This window comes from Neophocaena asiaeorientalis, unplaced genomic scaffold (assembly GCF_003031525.2).
Source record: "Neophocaena asiaeorientalis asiaeorientalis breed wild unplaced genomic scaffold, Neophocaena_asiaeorientalis_V1.1 scaffold10, whole genome shotgun sequence".
Taxonomy (NCBI): domain Eukaryota; kingdom Metazoa; phylum Chordata; class Mammalia; order Artiodactyla; family Phocoenidae; genus Neophocaena; species Neophocaena asiaeorientalis.
In genome coordinates, this window is record NW_020172817.1 from 1,009,374 (window position 1) to 1,031,164 (window position 21,791).

Here is a 21,791-nt window from a genome sequence, read left to right on the forward strand (position 1 = left end):
CTGTCTAAAATTTAAAAACAAAATAATAACAAGAAAATAAAAAATTACTGCACTCTACCACCTGCTTACATTTCTGCTTCATGTGCCAAATCATAATATGTAGACAGAAATTGTTTTCTAAGCTACATAATTAAACTTTAAAACAAAAAGACTTCATTTGTAAAACACTAATTCTGACTTGGATGTTATTGGCAGTAAAATTTTAGAGGTTAGGAGGAGGGATAGAACATATCACAAATGGGAATTTAAGCAAGAGCTACATAATTTTTCAAACCTAAAGATAAATCACTCTACAGAAATTATTAGATTAAATATATTTTACTAGTAGTGGTCTAAAGGGCTAATGTTACTGAGACCAAGCTCATACTGCTTGCTACAATACAGGTCAATAAACTGAGAGCTGAGGTGCTGGGGCAAGGAAGAGCCACTTTATTCAGGAAGCCAGCAGACCAAGAAGATGGTGGACTAATGTCCTAAAGAACAATCTTGCCCAGGTTTGGATGCTTGTTTCTTTACAGAGCAAAGAGGGGGGAGGTGAGGAGGTAAAGTAAAAAAGCCTATAGTTGTTACAAATATTTCCTGTTTTCAAGCAGACTCCGGTAGGGGATGTGTTAATTTCTTCTTTCCTGCAGCCATTCATAGGTGGGCTGTGTCAGGATGTTTCCTGAGAGCTGAACAAAAGTATTTTAGCTTAACTTTCAGGCATGGAAGGCAGGGTTACTGGAAATGGGCCATTACGTATACTTCAAGCTATAGGTAACATCTCTTTAGTCATTAACTTGTAGCGAGACTCATAGAATACAAAGGTTAAAGTAAAATAAACAGATTCAATATGAAGTCAGATTTGTTCTTCCATATTACACTAATCCAAATCTCAATTTTATGTATTTTCAAACAATAGAAATGAACCAATGGCAAATGCATATAAAAAATGCATTGTCAAAGAAGACAAATAGAAGATGGTGATGACAGTTCTCTCTGTGTTACTTCTTAATGTCCTGAAAACAGTTATTTTGTGATTTGTCTTTAAATTTTATTTCACTAAGCTCCTCTCCTAGACTGTATTTCTTTAGTTATTTACTTTTCTCAGTCTGGAGAGCCTAAATCTGGATAGCTTTTAGAGAAAATATGTGATGTTCTGGGAGAAAGAAATCTTTAAACATTGAGGTCAGTGGTTGTGTTGACGTCAGCTTGGACATCCTGGCTCACAGTAATATAGTTCCATTTCAAGGAACATGTATTATTATGACAACTAAATATGGCATTGCTTCAGCCTGGTGAAACTGATAGAATGCCTCCTGTAAATATTAACAACTTCACAGTCTTCATCTTTGCACACACGTTTCCCCTGACACCTTTGAATTTGTTAAAACTACTTTGAGGATTTGTACCCCATGTGGAAAACATACATTTAATGTGGATTCTGAGTGAAATTCTTACAAAAGCAGTTTCAGATCCCTAAACATTTTATAAGAGATGTCTCAAGACACCACGATCATTCTGGGTTTCTACAAAGTGTTTCCCTTGCCTATCATCTGAACTTGAGTATGCTTTGTCGCAAGTGCATTTGAATGATGGGTATATGATAATGACTTTATGTTTATTTTCTTTTATCTCTCTCTGTACTGGAGAACACACACACAAAAAAGATACTTACTTCAACAAATTCATGGAAGTTTATACACAGCCAGAGCATATGTTGTTACTACAGTTATAAATAATGAAACTAAACCCTTTGTGGATCTTTTTCCAATATATTTGCATATTTATCTGATTCAAGGATACATCTATCAACTTCTTCAATGAGTTTTTATTATACCTGAATGCATTTATGGTATATTTGCAGCTAGGTATGTACACATGCAATCACACACACTACTCGGCACACAAATAGATACAGATGACATAGATGGTAGATATAGATACAACATAGATTATAGGAAGTAAGGTATTTGTCTCATTCTACAGTCCAAAACTAAGAAATAAGACAGGAAGAACATACATTTATTAATGTTTTATACTTAACTACATATAACATGCTTATTTAAAAGTTATACAGCATTATAAACAGAAAATACTTTCTGTTAACTTTTATTTTTAAAGTTGAATTGAGATTATTTTGACACATTTATCCAAAACATATGTCATGAATGTTTGAAATGATTGTATACTTTATTTAATATATCAACTATGTTCATTTGGTAATTCTTGTATGCTATTTAATATTCATTATGTAATTTTATTTAATTTTATTTTTGGCTATGTGGTCTATGATATTTTTAAAGAAATATGCCATAAGTCTTATATAATCATACAAATTTATACATTTCTTGATATCTTTCTAAAATATTTGCTTTATAAATATTGCTTACATTATTAGGTGCAGACTAGTTCAGAGCTATTGTAGTTTCTAAATGGAGTGTTACTTCATTAAAATATTTTTTCAACAAGATGTTTTTGTTTTGTTTATATGTTTGAAAATATTTCTATTCTCTCATAGTTGACTATAGCATTGGCGGAATTGAAAATTTTGTGTTAAAATTATTTTTTTACTTTGAGAGATCTTATTCATTGTCTTCTAGTATTCAGTGGTGCTAACATGTTTATTAATAACCAGTGATTGATTGATTTCTATTTCTTTCTGCAAGCTATTTGGGTCTTCTTTTTGTTGTTATTGAAAATTCTGAAGTTTCACTAACTTGTTTCTAAAGGTCATTTTATTTTTGAGTTTACTGTGTTAGGTACTCAATGTTTTAACTGTTCTAGGTTGTAGTATAATATATATGAATATATATTATATGTCATATATTTTATATTATTTATATTAAATGCATATTTTAGAGAGTATTAAGATTAGATTAGTCCTTTTAGATATTAAAATTTGTAAGAGAGTTTTGATAATTTAAAAGTATAGTACTTAAGTAAAAATAAAAGAGAAAGTTCAGAAACTATATAAATATAAAATATTACTAATATTATAAGATATTGGTATGTAATAAGAATTTTTTTTTAAAGTACATAACAACTTCATAGCAATCTGGAAGAAGCATAAATGAATGTAGACAGATGTCAACAAAAATGGCAGAGACCTATGAAAGCACTTTTTTTCCATAAAAGCAATGAGAACACTGGTCAAAATTGTCAGAATCAACTTTGTTAGTACTCTGGAAATTAACCAAACAGTGCAACCATCTAGGGAGGGTTTATTCAAAGAAAAAATGAATCTTGGTAAGAAAAGTGACTCATGCTGTTTTAATTTGTCTTGTGCCATCCTCATTCCTGAGCTCCATGAAACCCAATAGACTGCAATCATAGAGAAAAAAAGCAGCTTTTCAGCCACTGGCTGAAGCAAAATGTGGGTGAAATGTCATCATTATTTGACCTGTCTGGTGATTCTCTGGTAGACCTCACTTACAAAGTTGTCTTTATTTAATGTGACTCAATACTAACCCACTATGAAAAGCCTTTTAATCAAGGGTATTAAAAACTGATAATAATAAGAGACAGTTACATAACATCTTGGATTCCAGTAGATAAGAGTTGTGGGGCAAACAATAGGCTAAATAAAAAGCTTATGATGAAAAGTTGGGAAATAAAATGACCATAGTGAGATTTTAAAAATTCCAATATTTTTGGAGAATCCAGATCTTGTGAATGCACAGGGCTATCCACCTACCCAGGATTGTAAACATGTTCAGGAAAGAAATAAGAAGACTCTAAGCTCCCACCTTGGTTAATGTTTAGAGTCTACACAGCAGGAGATAAAGGCTAAGACAGAGTTGTAATTGCCTGAGTATTGAAGACACACCACAACATGCATACCGAACCCCTTGGAAACACTGGGAGACTTACTGGTTCCAGGCATTTTAAGGTAATCTCTGTCCAGTCATTCGCTAACTGCTAAGATAGCTGTGGAGAGATTTTAATGGGCACATGTGAGGAAGAACACAAAATTTACAGAATTATTTTAGTAAAATGCTAAATAAACAAGCAAAAACAATAGCAGTGAACAGTACCACAGCAAAAACAAACTCTGGAGAAGGAACAGAATCTGATTTCTGGAATCGTTGCATGATATTATTTTAAATATTCTGTTTTCAATTAAACAATGACATGTAAGGAACATGTAAAGAAACAAGAAAATATGACCCACAGAGGGGAAAAAACATCAATACAAGATATAATTGAAGAAGCCCAGAGATTGGAATTTGTACGGACTGATAGGTAATGCAATATAGAAAAACCTTGAAAATATTATGCTGAAGTGAAAGCAGTGAGATGAAAAAGGCATACTTTTTATGATTCAATTTAAATAAAATGTCTAGAATAAGTAAATCTATAGAAACAAATGGTAGATTAGTGATTGCGAAGGCTGGGAGTAGATGGCTTATAATTAATGCAGGGATTTTTAAGAGTAAGGAAAATATTCTGGAATTAGTTCATAGTAATGTCTGCATGACTTTTTTTTTTTTTTTCTGTACATGGGCCTCTCACTGTTGTGGCCTCTCCCGTTGCAGAGTACAGGCTCCAGAGCACACAGGCTCAGCGGCCATGGCTCACGGGACCAGCTGCTCCATGGCATGTGGGATCTTCCCAGACTGGGGCACGAACCCGTGTCCCCTGCATCGGCAGGCGGACTCTCAACCACTGTGCCACCAGGGAAGCCCTGCATGACTTTTAAAATACACTAGAAATCACTGAATTATACTCTTTTTTAAAAAGATAAATTTATGGTATGTAAATTACATCTCAAAAACAAAAAATCAAAACCAAAGTTCACCAGGATCAGAGATAAAATAATAACATAGTAGACAATATTGCCATACTATTAAAAAATGTGTAATGGGAAAGTTCTTTCTAACTATGACTCAAAATCTAAAAACCATAATTTTTGAAAAAATATATAAATTTAACTATAAAAATGTATGGGAAAATATAAGTAAAATCAAAATACAAAGTGAAAAATCATGAAACAAAAAATTAATAGCACACCCAAAAGGCTAATATCCTTAGATATAAATTTTTCTTAGAGGTTTTAGGTAGACATATGAGTCTACACTCAAGAAACATGACACAGATTTTTCTCCCTAAATATACACATAATATTTAAATATGTATTCATGCACTAGCTCAAAAGGAACACAGCACATTTCAAAATCTACATATGAAGTAGATTATATTCCATGACCCAAATGCAAATTTTTGACAGATGGGGGAAACTGTCAGAGTAGAAAGTATTAGGCAATTAGGAGGAGGATAGGAAATGGACACAATAAATACAAACAGGATCTCAAAGAGATTGTAGCATTATTCACAATAGCCAAGATAGGAAGATAACCTAAATACCATCAACATATGAATGGATAAAGAAAATGTGTTATATACATACAATAGAATATTACTTAGCCTTAAAAAAGAAGAAATTCCTGCCGTATGTGACAACATAGATGAACCCAGAGGATATAATACTAAGTGAAATAAGTCACAGGTCACAGAAGAACAAATACTGCATGATTCCATTTATATGAGATATCTAAAATAATCAAACTCATAAAAAGAGAATAAAATGGTAGTCACCAGAGGCTGGAGGGAAGGGGAAAGATGGACTTATTATTCAACTGTATAAAGTTTCAGTTAGGCAAGGTGAATAAATCTTAGAGATCTGCTGTACAACATTTTGCCTATAGTTAACAATATTGTATTATGCACATAAAAATTTGTTAAGAGTGTAGATCTCATGTTTAGGGTGCTTACAAGGAAGTAAGGAAGATGGAAGGAGGGAAAGAAAGGACAGTGGGAGGAAAGGAGGGAGGAATTGCAATAGTTATCAGTATGTTTACTTGGAGATGAAGGAGATGGGGTTAGGAGTAGTTGGTCAAATATGGCCAGAACCAATTTCTTTTCTCCCTGTGCGACAATGCTTTTTCTCATATCAAATGAGGAGTGCAGTTCCCTTCCCTTTAATGTATGACTTTCTTTGATCAATGGAATGTGGAGGAGTTCAGAGGTTTTGGAGCTTACAATAATTGGTCATAAGAAACTTTGTAGTTTCCTCTCAGTACTCCTGTAATTCTTTAGCTCTTTAGCTACTTTAGCTCTTTAGTTCTTTAGCTACTTCTTATGGAAACCCACTACCATGATATTAGTAGAAGCCCAAGACACATGGAATGAATATGTGGATACTCTAGTTGAAAGTCCTAGCTGAGTTCCTTGCTAAAAGCCAGCACGTACTGCTAACTAGATGAGTTAACTCTTTCAGATATGAGGTCTAGTTGATCCATCAGATGACAACAGCCCCTGCCAGCATCTTACTACTACAATCTCATGAGAGACGCCTAGAGAACTGTGTTCATCTGAGCCCAGTAACACACAGAGATAATGATCAATTTCTGTGTTAGGTCAGTAAGTTTGGGGATAGTATTTTTTTCTATAACAAACACAGATTTTGAAATTAGAAATGAGATGTTAACAAAATCATCTAAAACATGTAATATTGGCTTAGGAACTTCATGTTTGTAACCTTCTCAGGGGAATTACCTTTGGCAGTTGGCAGCCACCTTGCCCAAAGCTTCTTGGAAAGTAACACCATCACCCACATAGAGGGAAGCAGATGACTGATATAAAGCTGCTAAGCCCATATCTCTTTAATCAATGTGAGACAACTTTACAGAGCCATTTTCGTCTGATAAAATATTTAACTCTAAATTATAGATATTGGATGGTTGTGGCATAGCAGATGCAGAAACGTGGGGCACTATAGGAAGATGGGAGTAGAGTCTTCATATTTATAAAAGTAACAAAGACAAAGAGGTAAGGGAAATGCATATGTTACATACAAAATGAAATTATTTCAGAAACAGTCAAAATTGGTGATAAATATCCAACCCATTTTCAAATTTATAAAATCTCTCCATAAGTAGAGACATTCATACAACACACCCATGTGCAATGAAGGGAATGTGTAACATCTCTTGAAATTCTAGCCTTGCACATATTTTCAAGTAGTAACTAATAACATAAATAACAAAGTAAAAGATTAGATTTCTTTATTTTGTATAACTGAGACTCTTCAGTAGTGGTTTCCAGTTATAATACTTCCCCAGCTCACAAAGACCATAGTATATATACCACACTACATCCTTTGCCCACTGCAAGTAATCAGTCATAGAATTATCTGTCCCATAGTGAGCCAGATAGTTTCTCTAAAAGAAATATGAAATTTAAATTAGCAGGGGAGTCTGGAGAAACTGAGAGGTGCTGAAGATAAGGTTAATGACAGCTGTCTAGAGAGGCAGCATTTCCTCCAGATATCTTGTACATTCAGGCTCTTGTCATTGCATTTTGAAATTTCAGCATTTCCTTCCATTTGAGAAGATAAAACATGTGTGTGTAAATCTATGTTTTATTTGCACTTTCATTCTCCATATTAAAATTATTATTTGCAGAGTGTTCTATTATAAAGCACTATTAAAGTTTATTTTTCTTTCTCACATTATGATTTTTATTGTAAATATAAATTATAGACTCTAGGGCACAATTTTTAATAGTGAGATGTGGCTTATTACATTCTGAGAATCACATAAAATTAAAGTTTCACAGAAGAATAATGTGCATACACTTTTAGTTCCAAGTACAGAAATATAATTATTAATCACAGATGTGCATTACTTCCTCATTGTCTCAGGAATAAAGACAATTAAAATCAAAATTGTGCTATCAAAAAAAAAATGGTGCCTTCATATGTTGGGCATTTACTCTCATTGAGGGAAATAGAAAAAATAAAATGGATGAAATGGAAGGAAGTCAATAGAAATAAATTCACCCTCATAACCTAATTATTGGAATATTGGGAATTTTTTTCACTGCAGATTTTGACTCATCCAAAAGTTGTGAAATTGATAGGTCATAACCAATAATTTGGTCATAACCAAATTACAATTTTTTTGTAATTTTCAAAAACCAGTTTTATTATGAAAAGTTTCAAGTGTACAAAATGTAGGGAAAAACAATATAATGTACTAAAATCATCCACATTTAATAATTAGTATTTTGCCACACATTTCACATATCTCATTCTTTTATTTTCTGAACTGATGTAGTAATTTAAAGCAGAACCCTAAAAACATTATTTTATTCATAAATGTTTCCTTAGGTATTTCTAAAAGTCAAGGATATTTTCTTACGTAAATACAATTCAATTATCCCACCAAAATTTACCAATAGTTCCTTAATATAACTTACTATCTAGGCTATATTCATATTTTTGATTTTTCAATAATTATTTTTTATAGACAGATTATTTGAATTAAGAATAAAACAAGGTCTTAAAATCTCAATACTCTCCTTGTAGTTATTATGACTATTAAACCTCCCTTGTTTGGTTTCCTTATTTGTTTGTTTCTATGCTATTAAGTTTTAGAAATGACTGACAGATTTTATTAAAGATCCCTCTCAGTCTATATTTATCTGGGTTATTCGTACTCATGTCATTTAACAGTTTTCTCTGTACACTGTATGTCTTGTAAACTAGAAACCAGCAATAAATATTGATTAAATCCAGATTTGAATCATGTTGGTAAGAATATTCTATAGGATGTTCAATACAATTCATGTTGTTTTGCATGAAGGGGAGCACATCTTTATGAACTTGATGAATTTCAGTCAGGTTGAGACTGATCAGTGGTACTTCATCTTCCAGTTATAAATTTCCCATTCATACTTTTCTATACACATTTAGCATTTACTCACACTTGTCTTACCTCAAAGTACTAACCAAAATAAGACAAGTGGGGCAATTGCTTATTTTTTCCCCATTTGATTAAAAAATAAGAGGTCTTTTTTTTTCTTTTTCCTTCAATAAATCTCTTTGAAAAGAAAACCAGACTAGATAAATTATTGTTGCTTTTAGGCAAAAGAACCTTAAGTGAAAAATAAATAGGTACTTATGACCTTGCAAAATATGCATCATTTTGCAATTGTTTTAAGAGCAAGACAGGTCCAAAAATAAGATCTCTTTTTTCTTTTACTTCTATGGTGAGAAACAAGAGCCAATGGCGTTCTGAAGTTAAATAGCTAATAAATTATCAATTTTAGTTACCTTAGATTCTGTAATATGGAGAATTTATCCCCAGAAAGCCAGTTGTCAACCTGTTTAGAAGAGATAAAAACTTTGAAGGCTGTAGGATCACATGACTGCTCCAGACAACTTTATACAATTGGGAGTGACAAAAGGGCAATTCACATCTTTTCATTCTAATCTTAGGCCCAGAATGAAATTTAAGACCATTATCCAAATAAAATACTGCCTACGGCTGTTATAACTTGACTTATGAAAGCCTAGGTCAGAAGGCAATTTTATGTGTCCTTGAATTAAAACAATATTTGAATTAATAATTACAATATTAAATTGTCAAATTTTGAGTGAAAATATAAAACCATGAAAATTGGAATAGAAAACTCCTCAAGTTATTGGATGTACTAGAGGACATTAAAATACAAAGCCTGTTTTATTTTCACTGAACATTTCTTCCTAAAAGAAGTTAGTAATCATCCCCTGTCTCTAATTGTGAACTCCCGAATCCTAGCATTTAAACTCAGAATTGCTCTAAGGATGATATTCAGAATAAGAGTTAGTTAGAAAGCAAATATGATCAGAAGAAATATCATAAATTTTTGAGTTTATATTAAAAAAGGTAAATTTCATGGAAAAAAAATTAGTGTTTGACTAAGACAAACCAAACGCAATTTTGATTTGCCAGCAGCCATTAGATATATAGCACGGATTATAGCATTTAGAGTAGCCAACTGATTCTGAAAGTCAGATAATGTGAATGTAGACTAAACAGTTATGAACTCCAAAGTGACATTTATAGGTCAGAGAACTTTGGTAAAATTCAGAAGCAAAAAAAAAAAAAAAAAAAAAAAAAAAAAATAGTAAATAAGAAAGTAAAAATGGATATATAGTGCAAATCTAAACTTTCTTAACGTACTTTACTCATTATGATGAAAATAATATTTAAAAATGCACTACTAGAAAAGAAATGCAACCACATTAAAGAAAAAATCAACAGAGAAAAAGAAAATGTTATTAGTTAGGATTAAAGAAAAACTGAGGATACAGAAGAAACTTTAAAACAACAAAAATATTTCTATGGAGTGCATTGAGACAGATTTAGAAGATAAATCTATTAAAAATGACTTTTAAGACAAAGGAGTAATTAAATATATTATAAGGTTTTTTGAAATTTATAAGCTTTTTGAAATTTTAAAATACAATGAATGTAAACAAAATGTAAGAAACAAGAAAATACATTGCAAAAAAACAAGGAAATATATTTTTTTGCAGATTATGTGATTATGTAGTAATAAAATTTAAAATATTCTAAGGCTAAAATATTAGAAATAATAAGGAGATTTTAGCAAGGTGGTTGGATGTGAAACTAACCCAATAAACAAATTCCAGTTCTGCATGTAAGAAGCTTGTAAATCACCACTCTGTCTTAACAACAAGTACAAAGCTGAACAGACTGAAAATTCAACTCTTCTTGCATACATAGTAAGAGAAGGGAGGACACAGTACAAAATACTGCCCCCAAGATTAAAGAGACAGGTGGGCCTATACAGGGAGGTACAGTTTACCTGAGCAGAGACTCATGAGAAGAAACCACCTGGGCACCAGTGCTGTGGTAGGAAAACTTAAACAGCAGTTGACAAATTGCTGGTTAACTCAGTGTAGACAACTCTCAGAGTTAATCAGAGTCTAAACTGCTGGGGTCTTATCAGAGCCTGACTGAGCTAGGGAACAGAAATACTCAACTCCTGTCCGCTCTAGCCTTCCTTGTGGGAGAATAGAAATAGCCAACCCCAGTCCACTCTAGCTATCCTGTCCCAAATAAGTAGAGAGAAAAAAGCAAAAACTTAGAAACACATAGTTCACAGTTCAGAGGCATAGGTTCACTAAAGACTAAAAACTAATCCTAGGACAATACAATGGTTCCCTTCCACCCACACTTTACCAGCACATTACTAAGACATATTTATAACAATTCTCTTTACCCAGTAAATCCTATCTGGCTAACCAGGAAAAAAAATGACAATGTATACCAAATGGCAAAGGAGCTGCAATTTGAAGAGACAGAGCAAACATCATGACCAAATATAGCAGGAATGTTAGAATTATCAGACTAGGAATTTAGAACAAATATGACAATATCCTAAGGGCTCTAATGGGTAAAGTAGATCACATGCAAAACAGATGGACAATGTCAGCAGAAACATGGAGATCCTAAGGAAGAACCAAAAGAAAATACTAGAGATTAAAACCACTATAACAGAAATGAAGAAGGACTTTGATGGGCTAGTTAATGGACTGGATACAAAAAATATTATCCAACTATATGTTATCTTCAATAAACTCACTTTAACTGTAAAGACACATACAGATTAAGAAAATGGAGAAAATATATCATGCTAGCACTAACTGAAAGAAAACAGGAGTAGCTATATTGGTTCCATACAGAGCAGATTTCAAAGTAAAAGTTATAAGAAACTAAAAAGGACATCATAAATGATAGCAGTGTCAATTATGCAAGGAGACATAACAATTCTTAATGTGTATGTACCTAAAATCAGAGCATGCAACTATGTGAGGCTAAAACTGATAGAACTACAGAGAGAAATAGATGAATTCATTATCAGAACTGGAGACTTCCACACTCCTCTCTTAGAAATGGAAGTATCCAGGAGGCAGAAAATTAGTAAGGATGTATTTGAACTCAACAACACTATCCATTAACTGGATATAACTGACATCTATAGATTGCTCCATCCAACAACAGCAAAATAACTATTCTAAAACTCACATGGGATATTCACTCAGATAGACCACATCTGGACCATAAAACAAACCATAACAAATTTAAAAGAATAGAAATCGTGTGCTTCCCTGGTGGCACAGTGGTTGAGAGTCCACCTGCCAATGCAGGGGACACGGGTTCATGTCCCGGTCTGGGAAGATCCCACATGCCGCTCCGCAACGGGAGAGGCCACAACGGTGAGAGGCCCGCATACCGCCAAAAAAAAAGGATAGAAATCATACAATATCCTCTCTCAGACAACAGTGGAATTAATCTAGAAATTAATAACAAAAGGATAGCTGAAAAACCCCACACTATGTGGAGTTTACAAAGCACACTTCTAAATAATTAATGGTTGAAAGAAGAAATCTCAAGATAAGTTAAACATATTTTTACTTAAATAAAAACTAAAACCCAACTTATCAAATATTTGGTATGCAATGAAAGTAGTGCCTAAAGGGAAATTTATAGCATTGAATGCATATATTAGAAAAGAAGAAAGATCTAAAATCAATATTCTATGTTTCCACCTTAGGAAAGTCGAAAATGTAGAGTAAATTAAAACCAAACTAAGCAGAAGAAAAGAAATAACAGAAATCAGAAACAATGAATTTGAGAACAGGAAGTCAACAGAGAAAATCAAGAAAATCGAAAGCTAGTTCTTTGAAAAAAATCAGTAAAATTGATAAGCCGCTAGTCAGGCTAACTAAGAAAAAAGAGAAAGCATACAAATTACTAATATTGGATATGAAAGACAGGATATTACTACACATCCCAGGGAAAGTAAAAGAAAAACAAATAGATACTATGAACAACTCTATGTTCACAAATTTGATAACCTAGATGACATGGACAAATTTCTTAAAAGATATAATCTGCTAAAACTAACAGAAGAAGAAATAGGTAATCTGAATAGTTTTATATCTATTAAAAATTGGAAAAGTAATAGATAACCTTTCAAAACGGAAAGCACCAGGCTTAGATGTGTTCATTTGTGCTTGGTCTACCAAACTTTTAAGGAAGAAATTATACCAATTTTCTACAATCTCTTTGAGCTCTTTGCAGTGAGACTACTTCATAACTTATTCTAAGGGGTCAGCATTATTCTAATACCAAAAACCAGATGAAGACAAGTCAAGAAAAGCAAACTACAGACCAATATCTCTCAGGAATATGGATGCAAAATCATCAAGAAAATATTTAAACAGAGATAACTCATTTTAAGTTTTACATTTTTAAAAGAACATTTCAGAACTGCATAAAGGATGCAAGTAGATATGTGTAAAGACAGAAGTTACAGACTTCAATTGGGAGATGCTTATGACTTGGATGAGTACAATGGCAATAGAGATGAACATAAATTGGACAAATTAATGCTAACTTATGAAGTCATAATTGACAGAATTAATAATAATAACTTGTATATATTTAAATAAAAGAAAGGAATCAAGTTAACTATTATTTCTACCTTAAGGATCTAAGCAAAATGATGGTAATTTTCCTGAAACAGAGACTGGGGAGATACATGTTTGGGGAATAAAACAAAAGTCCATATTTTGTTTCAAATGCAACTTCATGAAAATGGGGGCCCATCAGAAAAAGGCTATCTTTTCATATGCCAAGAGTGGATCAAATCCTTAAATTTACTACATTCAAATAATTATTACATTTACAGTACCAAAATATGATTATTCCAATTCCCAAGACTGAATAATCTTGATAATAATACCTTGCATAAACCCAATTCAAGATAGAATGACTTGTGTGCCAGAAAATTAATTAGGGGAGTTTTAATAAGAAACACAATTGCCAGTGAGACTGAATACACAGTTCCTTTGGTCAGCATGTGTTCTTCCTAGAGAGAACACTAAATGAGAATCCAGTTTACAACCTATAGATTTTGTGGTAAACTGGGAATTAGTGGGTAATTAAAATTTAATCAGACCAAAAGAGAAATATAACGGCCTCTTCTGCTTGATAGATCTAATCCTTGAATAATTTGTTTTTAAAAGTAGCTAGATAGAAGAAAGGCCATAAAGCAAGGATGGCAGCTATTAGGTTTTAAAAAAATATTTAGGACACTAACTTAAATGTTGTTATAGATGTTTTATTCTTATATCAAAATGAATGTCATGTTACCTATCAGCTGTTCATCATTTTGTGGAACAAATATTAAATGAAAAACTACTGCCTATGGCTTTTATTCATCATAATAAGCATCAGAGCCCACTTTATATTCCTCAAATCTGAAGGATAAGCATGGGTTCCTTTCCAGAGTCACATTATAATTCTACTTGGTCTAATAGTATATGAATAATGAAGGCTACTCTCTTTGAGTGAAAAATGATTAACTGATTGAAAACATAGGGACAAAGCTGAACAGTCGTTGTTTGAGAACCTAATGATTACGTGGTTTCTTTTCAGTAATGAAACCTTTCTTTTTCTCAGACAGAATAAGATGCTATATAAACAGAAGGCTGAAAATCCATATGAACAATCAAAACAAGATGGTACAGAGAAGAAAAATAGTAATTACTGTGATTCCAGTTCTAATGGAAGAGACTCAGCTTTTTTAAAAACAGTAGGAAGAAGCTACAAGAAGGACTCATTTTACTTAACATTATAAGAATTCCATATGCAAGCTCCTTTTTTGACACTAGATGTGTTTTTGCTTTGTTTTGTTTTCTTCAGAGGATTTATATTAGTGCTTAAGGTAAATAAAACGTGGAGCTGCATATTAGAGCTAAAAGTTGGTCCCACATTTATCACATAAATTCATACTGTTTTTCATTATTTGCTAATTATCTCCTGTGCATTAGTCATCTCTCTTTAATTAAATTGTAACATTATTGAGAATAGGAACTAAATCTAATACTTCTTCTTCAGGCTCTTCAGTGGCCAGGATGTGTAAAAATCCTCATAACAACTTGTTAATTTTTAATTGAAATACATTTATGGATAAATGTTCTCAGGAGATAGAATATTACTTACTAGAACTATCTGGTATTTGGGTTCTGTGATAATCTGTCTCCAACTTGCTTCATGAATTTATTTTTTGAAAAATAATTGGTTTATACTATAGTGTGCAATCTCTCCTAATTATATTTCTATTTTAACAATCCTAATTGAAATATAAAAGTTTTATTCACCGTAAAGTAATTCCAGGTATCAGGTAGGTGATATATTTTAAGCAATATAAGATCCTTCCCTTGTTTTTAAAATTTGAAATATGTGTGTCTTTACATAAAGAATTCTTACCTACATTTATCTGCATCAAAACAAGACTCATAATAGTAATTTAAAATCTAATTAAACATAACATTTAAAACATCAGACTAGACAATAAACACTCCTTCTCCTTCCATCCCAAATTTTAAGATAATTGTCTTCAGGATTACTGATTATGCATGTTGCTTTATTAGTTACGTTTTCCTTTGCTTATTTAATTGCAGTCTATGAACAGTGGACTCAAAACAAATGTTAACAGCCATTCCTTAAACAAGCCTGGTAGAAAGGTAAGTTTAATTTGTAAATGAAGACTAAAATTAGAGTTTAAATATTTTTTCTAAAGAAAGAAAATGAGTTGGTGAAGAGGTGTAACTTGCTAAGTTGATAAAACAAAAGACTCATTTTTACAGGAGACAGAACATTTCTCTTCACGCTTACCTGTAATGACTAGAGATTGCTCCCTCCTGGAAGAAAAGGAACTTTGGTTTTATGTGCTGCTGCTGAAGCCTTGGATTGTCAGCCTTAGCAAACTCCAGGTATACACTTTTTTTTCTTTTTTCCACTTCTCTAAACCAGTTTCAAAGGCATTGCACTAAATATTATTTCTCCATACTCACTGTATTAGTTTTTTGTTTGTTTACTGCTGCAACAGATTACTACATGTTTAGTGTTTTAAAACAACATTTATGTATTGTCCCACAGTTGTGTGGGTCAGGAGTCTGGTGGCAGTTATCCTGGCCTCTTATCTGTGCCTCTGGGGGAGAATCCACTTCTAATTTCACTGAGGTGATTGGCAGAATTCAGTTTATGGGGTTGTAGGACTGAGGGCCCTGTTTGCTTGCCTGCCATCGGAAGAACATCATTCTTAACTTCTAGAGGCCAACTGCATCTCTTGCGAGTTCATATTCAAAATTGGCAGTGACTGATCAATTCCTTTTCATGCTTTTTAGCTCTCTAAGTGACTCTTCTGTTTTCCTGTTCTGCTTTTACATGTCCCTGTGTTATCTTTGGGCACATCCAGATGATCCAGGATAATCTTTCTTTTTAAATGTCATTTAATTAGGGACATTAATTCCATCTTTTCATCTTCAAAGTCCCTTCACAGCAGTGCCTAGAGTTGTGTTTGATTGAATAGACAGGAACCGGGAATCTTTGAAAATCTTTAGAATGAAGCCTATGCTCCACACAAACCCCATATGCAAAGCCTAAGTGTTCCTACATACCTTCTTATTTGTTCTTGCTTAAAATCTGAAAAACGCATATCAAAATTTACTGCTTCATACTCTCATCCAATTAAGGCATATCTACTTTGGACTAAATAAAGCACTAACCCACTGGATAATAAACTCATACAAGTCCACTGGTGGAAATGAAGACATGCATATATATGTGCTGGAGCCAGCTACTAGCAGCAGGTGTGAACCAATCATGTTCAATTTTCTGAGCTCTTTGTGCCATGATATCACTTTGGTAGCTACAAATCAGCTTTGGTGGGAGTATTTATACACTGGGGACTTAATCCTTTGCAGGGGTGAGTTGCCAGCACATCATCTCAAATTACAGTATGTAATGTTATGGGTTATGATGAGGGTTGGCAGAGGGTAAAAGGAGCAGCTAAGTCAGGCTATCGAAGAGGTAGAGGCCAGAGAATATTTCTGTGTGGAAGCAACACAGTAGACATGCAGGTAGTTCTTGCCAGCACATCATCTCAAATTACAGTATGTAATGTTATGGGTTATGATGAGGGTTGGCAGAGGGTAAAAGGAGCAGCTAAGTCAGGCTATCGAAGAGGTAGAGGCCAGAGAATATTTCTGTGTGGAAGCAACACAGTAGACATGCAGGTAGTTCTTGAAAATGCAGGTAGGTCTTTTACTAGTTTGAAACTTTAAATATCCCCACTTAGAGATGCTATCAGACTGACCAGAGGTATATCTCTCACTTGACATGTGCTGGCTGAGTAACCTTGAGAAATCAAGTTGCTTCAAGCTCCAAATCATTTTCTGGGATTTTTATTTGTTCAAACATTCAAGAAATACTTATTAAACATTTCCATGCATCATGTAATATATTTGACCTGGTAATAATATGGTGAGTATTAAATACCTGTATTTATCTAAAATGTGTTTAATACATATTATAGAGAAATTGGGACTGAATAAATAAATAAAAGCTAGTGATAATAATTTTGTCACTTGGACCTCTTTAACAACTTAAAGAAGCTTAAGAAAATTTTCTTGAAAAAAAACATATATACATATAGGCAAAAATTTACATATAAAATTTTAAGAAATTCATGGGACATCTCATGCTCATGCATGGACTCTGCATCCATGCAAACCATATTAAACTTTTGGAAATTTACTGGGGAAAATGTGGAAAAAATTAGCTTTTCATTTTCAAACACATAGTAGAGAAAATTAATAAGGAATATACTGAGAACAAAATGTGTTTTGGTATGACTGCATCATAGGATATAGATGTGGAAAAAAGCACAATGTAAAAACAATAGGTAGCTAAATTAAGACCACATATGACTTTGTGTGTTAAAATGGAGAACCTAGTGTATTAAGTTCACTTTGGGGTTCAGATTTTTTAGATTGCTGTTTTGTTCTCTGCGTAGTATCAGAAGAAAGACCTGGAACTTCCTTTCATTTTGGAAGGAATTTTCCCTAAGAAAGCCTAGAGAATGAGTTGTATAAGCTTCTTTAAGCCTTAGGGAGGAGAAATTGTTTTTTCCGTTAAAGTTTTTCCTTTGGGTTGATGTTTTCCTACTTCTTTCCAAACAACTGGTAAGTCTTAAAGAGAACTTCATGTACTATTTGAGCATTGAGTATTTTAATTGAATGTCTTCAAAATATTTAAATGAACATTTTAACTGGACTAGAGCTTCTTAAATCTTTTCTTTATAAAACAGTGGAGCTTTCATTGTTTTTCACAGCTTGGGGCAGAAAAACATAAACAATTTTGAAGCGGTTTTGGAACTCTAAAGATAAATAGAAAATATTTTATTTTTTATACTAAAAGCAAAATCAAAAATTTATCCTTAGGCAAGTTAATAACCAAATAAATTTATTTTCAGTTTCTTCAGAATGAATATTTGAAAACAGAATTGTCTCTTTAAAATAAACAAGGTCAGGGAATTCCCTGATAGTCCAGTGGTTAGAACTTGGCACTTGCACTGCCGTGGGCCTGGGATTACCCTGGTCAGGGAACTAAGATCCCACAAGCCATGTAGTGCAGCCAAAAATAAATAAATGAATAAATAATAAATAAATAAGGTCAGTGTTCTCAATATAAATTTAATAGTTAAAAGGAAACTTCTCAATATCAAAAGCATATTTTACTTTTCATTTTACTTTAAGAAGCATAAGTTGATTTTAAAATTTAAAAAATCAAAGTTATTTCAATATATTAATAAATCTTTATATGGTTCATTCATTAATATATTTGCTCTCCAACTCCAATTTCATAAATGTGAAATAGTATATGAAGCCATACTATGTTTTTCTTAAGCACATAAGGATTATTATTTCCATTTATGTATTAACTTGTAGTTTTAATAATTACCTAATTGCAATAAACATAAAAATAAATTACTATTTTTATGTGACATTGAAGTAAATAGAGAAAAACTTTCTCTGAATATTTGCGAATAACCACAATCAATATTATATGGCTCTTCACTCTAGTCTCATATTATATGCATAAAAATAATTTTATCTATTTAAACTATTTGCATTCCTAATTCCTATTCACATCAGTAAGAAAATGACATTTAAATATTTGAATGACATAATATAGAACAAAAAGTATAATCTTCATAAAAAATTGGCCAAAATATAGGTAATTAGTATAAAATAGAAAAGCATATATAGAGAATATTCATTTTAATAAGGAAAGCAAACACAAAAAAACTCTTTCCATACAAATCTTTAAATTGGGTGTAGGGGCAACAATATCATCAACTTCTATAAAGATTGATTCCAATACGGTAAAACCAAGGCCTTCTACTAGTCATGTAATCTACATGTATCTTTCTGAAAAGTTACAACTTTTTATTCAACAACATTTTTATGAGGAATTATCTCTAACTTTAAAACTGAATTCTTTTGACACAATACAGTGGGACTGGGGAAAAACTGAGACTTTGAGCTGATGCTGTAATTGGGTAAGATTCTTGGGGGCCTTGGGAGGAAATAAGCATATTTTGTAAATGAGAGAGACATGAATCACTGGGAGTCAGATTGGATGAGGGCCTTCTGGCAAAGTTTCTTGACTACATTCTTCTCCAATTTTAAATCTGTGAAATTAAAAAGACAAATTATCGGCCACATTCACACCCAACCTATAATGATAAGAAATGCATACCTAACTGCTGTAGAAAATCTAGTTTACAAAGGGTAAAACATTTTCATAGAATTTCTATAAAAATTCTAACCACCTTAGTAAGGGTTGAACATTCCTTGATTAAGTTGCAACCTGAGAATATATATATTTTTAAGTTCCCCAAATTGGTCTGTAGACAGTGCAATTCCAGTCATAATTCCAGCAGGTTTTTTCTTGTATAAATTGACCAGCTGATTCTAAAATTTATATGGAAATATAAGGGACTGAAAATAGCAAAACAGATTTTTAAAGGAAGTGCACATATAAAAGATTTACAATATATGTTTTAAGACATTGCAAAGACAGTGTGAAATATGAGTAAATATTGATAAATGGATCAATGGAACAAATCAGAGGATCCAAGAATAGAACTACAGTTACTTGGTTAATACACACACACACACACACATACACATACACACACACACACACACACCAAAGTCTTCTTTATTGAACACTTTAAACAAAGTTCCTGAATCAACTGAATATCCAGTTGATAGCTTCAGATTGACAGATGGAAAATATTTTTCTTATATGTGTCTTTTCTGATGAAGTTACTCAAAGACAAAGTCATCAAAATAAGGGAATAAGTGAAAAAGAAGACATGGGAATACGTGAAGGAGGGATCCAACAAAAAGGGAATATGTGAAGGAGGGATCCAACAAAAAGGGAATATGTGAAGGAGAGATCCAACAAAAGAGGAGGGCAATTCAGAGTCAAGATTATCCAATGTACCAAAAGTCACTGAAAGTAGAGTTATGATTAGATTAAGGTGAGGGAAGGCTGCCAGAAGGCTGCCCCATGAAAAAAGATAAAAATTATGCTTGGTCATTTAGAAGACAGGGTTAAGTGGAACTGTACAGATGTACTGGAGTGATGGAAAGATTAACCGTAAACATGTCTGAATACATAAAAGCAAGTGAATATATGAGGCAAATATTATCTCTAGAAAAAAGCAAAGAAACAGTTTTAATTAAAGGTTATATGATTAGTGTTGCATAATTTGATGCAAAATATATTTTTCATGTTGCTATGCAACAACAAAATACTATTACATGTTCATGTTGATTAAAAATCCATTTAGTTGTAGATATGTATTGTTATATAATATGAAACTTTTATATTAGAAAATAACTCTTGAGTTTTAAACAATTACAATCCTAGAAAATGTATCTCATCTATGTTCTTCAATCTATTATTCTCTATATCGTTTATACTTTATTATGTCATGGTGCTTTTGACTCCATTATATCATATTAAATATTGCATTCGATTGTCATCATTGATCACCAATCTCAAAAAAATCATTCATAGAACTGCCCAACAATTCCAAAATGCCTCTTTGATTTATTCTCTCTCCCACTCCCTAGAATAACGATATTAATTGTATTCCACTTTCCTGAAATATTATCAGAATTTCTCCTTTCCATTCCCAACATCAAACATATAATCACTCTCAGCATATATTTTAGAGAAACCCAGTAACTTATATTTAAATGGCTTCCTACTTCAAATACTAAATTTAAAAACAATCAGTTTCTTAAACTATTTTCACCTTTGTTATACCAGAGCACCTGTATCTCCTGTTCTTAAAAAAAAAATTTGTTTTATCTATTCATTGAGGCCCAAATCATTTGAAGTATAAAAATTTACATTATCAAATATACCTTCTCTTCACTGTGTCAATTTATCTTTTCCTATTCAGCTCAATAATTTCCATCAAATTTAAAAACAAAACAACAAACAAACAAGTATTGTCCATTGAAATGAAAGCAATTTCTGGGGCGCTATTTTTCTTTCTAGGATATTGTTTCATATAGTGTGAGGTTATCTATCCTACCTATGTATCTCTAAACTTGAAAGAGTTTTCAGCCCCACTGTGCTATTTCATCACTTCTCATTCCTTATACTTCAAACTAGCCTTGGCTTCACTCTGCTGAAATGACTTTTCTCTAAACTCACTCCATCAAAACCATATCATATATTATCTTCAACAACAACAAATATCAGTTCTTATTGTACTGGGTCTCTCATCAGCATTTAACAATGATAACTACACTCTCTTTCTTCAAACCCTTTTTTCCCTTCACTTTGTACTTCATATCATTTTTGTATTACCTTTTCATACTTTATCTCTTCCCTGTTGAAGTTCTTCAACACTTGCTGTAGGTCCTATTGTCTCCTCAAGTTATTTTTTCCCCCAAAGGAAATGCTCAGCATTGAAATATTCACTTATCACTTACATACAAATGAATTTCCAATATGATTCCTGTAGCCAGATACCTAGTGAACTTCAGATCCATATATTTCTGGAGTTACCTT